Genomic DNA, 4,955 nt, shown 5'->3' on the forward strand with positions numbered 1-4,955 from the left:
GCGATGAGATACAGATTCTTATCGCCAAAGTTCAAAATTAGCTTGTGCCGTGGGAGAAAGAGGAACACAAGTGGCAGAATATCTTGCCTTTGTTCACCAAAATAGAAGAATATGGAGTTACCAGGTTTTTGATGGAACACTCAATCAAACTGGTAGCGGATGAATGTCAGCTCTTTGTGCTGAAGAAAACCATAATGTGGTGGGTGCTTACCTTCAAGTCTATGATCTCTGACACTAAGACCTCTGTTTACGAGCTCCAGGATCTCCAGTGCAGTATAGTTAATGATAACAAGGTGGTTAACCTTGACCATGATTGGCAATTGGGAATTTGTGGGTTGAACACACAGGATGCAATCAGGGCTTTCCTGATAAACATGGAGAAAATCAAGGCCAAGGGTAATTTCACTCCAGAAGATATAACAAGGGTGGCTAGGATTGAGTCCATGACTTTCAATGGAAATGTTCAGTTGCTGAAACATGCCGAAAAGATGGTGAGACACTGGTGGAATAAGGAGGCGGTGAAGGCAAAGCTTAATGCCATGAAGGTTCCAAACCAATCTATTATTAAAGAACTCACAACCGCCCATGACACCCATGAAAGTGGAGAGGATGATGATGATGGAAAAGTGACATAATGCATTGATTCAAGCCCGGTTTCCTTTATTTTAGTAATTTCTCATGTTTATGCAAAAACTTCGGGACATTTGTCCCAAAATACATCATGTTGGTTTCATAACTGTTTTGGGGGAGGTCGAGTTTTCAGGGAGACCTCCCTATTCTAAAACTATAAATTGAGGAAAGATAGATAGAATATGGGTTAGATTGGGTGGCAAATTTTGGTTAGTTTTTTTTTTTCCCTTTGTTTTGTGAATTTTCTGTTTTGTAGAAGGAAGAATCAGACTTTTAAAATCTGGAATGGAAAAAGAATTATACATGTATTATCATGCCTTTGTCGCATAAGAATATATATATATACAAAGATCATACTATTTTTGGGAGGAGGAAAATCTGTGGGTTTTGAATTTGTGTAGATACATATATTTGCATACGCTTATCTAATCAAATAACAGTAATGACCTTTCCATTGCAGAAAATTATTATTTTTCTGGTACTTCTTCCCTTGAGTGTTTGTTTTCTTTTAGAAAAGATTCATGTTTGAGAATAGATTAAGTTTCTTTAATCTGTTCATTCCTTATTGAAATTGTGGAAATGGTGTACTGAACTTTGATTCAATTACTTTCATCTCTTCTATTGAAAAGATAGGAAAGATTATTTTTCTTAGAAATATGGGTGAAATATTGGCCCCTCATCCAAGAATGAAGTAGGCAACCTTACATGGTTTTAGGTTAAAAGCTACTACTCAAATAAAATTAATTAAAATATTCCTTGAATAACTAAAAAGGGAGTTGCACCTATGGAAAATTCAGAGGGAAGTGGTTTATACAACACTTACCCAATTGTTTAGTGGAACACTTGTCTTTAAAAGAAGGCGACAGAGTTTAAAATTGATCATTTTAAGAAAAGACAAATCTATTCACTAACAACTACTTAATAAAGAGTCACACTAACTACAAAAGTGGATTATCAAATGCAATACAACGCACTGCTAAATAAAACATCTCTAATGCTAGGTTAAGTACCGGTTTAAGATCGGTCAATAACCAAAACCTTCATTGTCAACTATATCACCTTATACAATAAAATTGTCTCATCACACTCACAAAAATGACTTATAAGATCTCATACATATATGAGTCTTTTACAATATACCATTTTGGCTTACAAAAGATAATTACATTTACAAAACAATTCATATTAACAAAACTTTATCCTATGTTGGCTGGAGTGTCGATATGCTTGTTGTCGATGTAATCCGAATGTCGATGTAAGTACCTGTCGGTGTCAGTGTCTACTAGTGTATGAAGTTTGTGATGTTGGGAATTTAGAAACCAATTGCCAGTGACCTACCAATTGGTTGCCATCAATGACAACATAAACTATTCTCATAAGAGTGTAGAATGACAACATTTCAGTCATCAACATTACCTGCCCAATATGCATCTGTGTACACCTTCAAATAAAAGTTTCCTTCATATGGATACCATAATCCATAGTCAATAGTACCTTTCAAATATCTTAAAAATCTTGTTGGTTTCTATCAAATGTGTTTCATTTGGATTCTTTTGAAATCTAGCAACTAGACCAACTATATGAGCTATATCTGGTCTACTGTGAATAACATAGTGCAATTTTCCAATCATTGACCTATACTCTTTTTCATCAACAAATGTGGTGTCATCTTCCTTAGACAAATTAAAACCTATAACCATTAGTGTCCCAACTAGTTTAGAGTCACTCATACCAACTGTCTTTAATATCTCTTCCACATACTTAGACCGTGTGATGAAAATACCACTCTTCATTTGCTGTATTTGCAAACCTATGAATTTTTTTATCTCTCGTACTAGAGACATTTCAAACTCACTTTTCATTTCATTTGTAAAGTCATTTCTCATGTCATCATTTCCTCTAAATATGATATCATCTACAAACACTTCACTAACCAGTATTTTATCTCCTTCAGATTTGAGATATATGTTGCTGTCTTCACTAGTTCTCTGAAAATCTATCTTCATCAGATGTGAATGAAGCCTTTTAGACCATGCTCTCAATGTGTTCTTTAATCTATATAAAGCCTTATGAAACTTACATACCATGTATTTCTCATCAATCAGAGCATAACCATCTAGGTTCTCAATGTATACTTCTTCTTCCTGTATTCTATTCAAAAATGCAGATTTCACATCCATCTGATATACTTTGAATCCTTTATGAGTTGCAAAAGCCAGTAAATTTCTGACACCTTCCAATTTGGCCACTGGTGCAAAAGTATCACCATAATATTCTCCTACTTCTTGTCCATAACCTTTGCAAACCAGTCTAGCTTTATTGTGAACTACAACACCATCCTCATTCAACTTATTCCTGAAAACCCACTTAGTGCCTATCACATTTTTATTTACCAGTCAGGGTACTAGAGTCCATGTGTTGTTCTTCTCAATTTGTTCAAGCTCCTCCTCCATAGCTTTAACCCAATGTTCATCAGCAAATGATTCCTTAGTAGTTCTAGGCTCAATAGTGGAGATAATGCAAGAATTTTCTCCGATTCTTCTTCTAGTTAGCACTCCAGCATCCTTATCTCCAATAATCTTCTCAAGATTGTGATTGAGTCTCACATACCTCAGAAAAACATGATCATTATCTTTAGGTTCATCTTCATTATCATCATCTTCTTCTAAAATTACCTATTCCACTTGAATGGGTACATCAGTATTTGCTTTACCGGTTGCAAGTTTCACATGTTCTGGTTCCAAAAACAAAATGCAAGGTTCTTCATCCTTTTCTCTACAATGGTTTCCCTTGAGAGTTTAGGATACTCATCCAATCGAACATTAACACTCTCTATGATTCTTTGTGTTTGGTTGTTAAAACACTTGTAGGACTTACTCTTGGTGGAATAACCAAGAAATATACCTTCATCACTTTTAGCCTCAAACTTGCTAATATAGTCACCTCTCTTAATAAAACATTTGCTACCAAATATCTTAAAATAACCAACATTAGGTGATCTACCAAACCAATATTCATGAAGAGTCTTGTTCTTACCTCTTTTTACCAAAATCTTGTTAATTGTGTAGACAGTTGTGCTAACAGGTTTTCTCCAAAAGGTTTTCGCTACACCTTGTATCAACATTGTCTTAGTAGCTTCAACAACTGACCGGTTGTTTATCTCTGCAATACCATTTTGCTATGGTGTCCTTGGTGTAGAAAGATATCGTTTGATACCATTATCGTTGCAATATCTAGTGAATTCCTTAGAAGTGAATTTTCCTCCTTCATCTATCCTCAGGCACTTTATCTTCTTTCCAATCTATTTTTCAGCTAAGGCCCTAAATGCCTTGAACTTACCAAATGCCTCTATTTTATCCTTCAAGAATGTGACCCACATCATCCTTGAGCAATCATCAGTGAAGATCATGAAATATATATCACCTTGAATACTTTTAGTCCTTATTGGTCCACAAAGGTCTATATGAACCAAATCTAATAGATGCTCTACTGAAAAAGACTTGCTCTTGAAAGTTGAGGATGTCATCTTTCCCAACTGACATTCCTTACATAGAGCATTAACAAGTTTTTCCAATTGAGGCAAACCTCTCACCATCTTTGACTTACTCACTTTAATAATGTTATCAAAATTCAAATGACAAAATCTCCTATGCTAAAGCCAACTTTCATCTACTTTAGCAATTAAGTAGTTGCTGACTTTAGGATTCAGGTGAAACAACTTACCTTTAGTCTTCTTGCTGGTTGCAATCAATTCACCTTTTCTCCCATAGATTTTGCACATGCCATTTTTAAATTTTAATGGATATCCTCTGTCATTGAGTTGGGCAACACTCAATAGATTGTGCTTTAGACCTTCAACCTAGTAGACATCATCTGCACTACTCTTTCCATTAAGGGAAATAGTTCCCTTACCTTTAACCATGCAGGGTGAGTCATTAAGAAATCTTACAACTCCACTATCAAATTCCTTCAAAGAAAGAAATTTTCTCTGATCACCTGTCATGTGATGTGAGCAACCATGATCGATGATCCAATCATCAGAATTATCCATTCAATAAACTAAAGCTTTATGATCAGATGTTTCTTCTTTAATGACTACAAAAACAATGTGTTCATTAGCATCACTATCAGATTCCTCATCAGTGATACCACCATCAACTGCAATAAGACAATAAAGTTTGCCTTTTCCTTTGTACTTCTTGAATTTGTCTCCCTTGTGCTCATTATCACAATTAGGACAGTTAGCAGCTATGTGTCCAATCTTGTTGCATGCAAAGCATTTCAAAGGTAATTTACCTCTATATTTTCCGATACCTATGGGCAAC

The sequence above is a fragment of the Cryptomeria japonica genome, chromosome 9, assembly GCF_030272615.1.
Source record: "Cryptomeria japonica chromosome 9, Sugi_1.0, whole genome shotgun sequence".
Classification (NCBI taxonomy): Eukaryota; Viridiplantae; Streptophyta; class Pinopsida; order Cupressales; family Cupressaceae; genus Cryptomeria; species Cryptomeria japonica.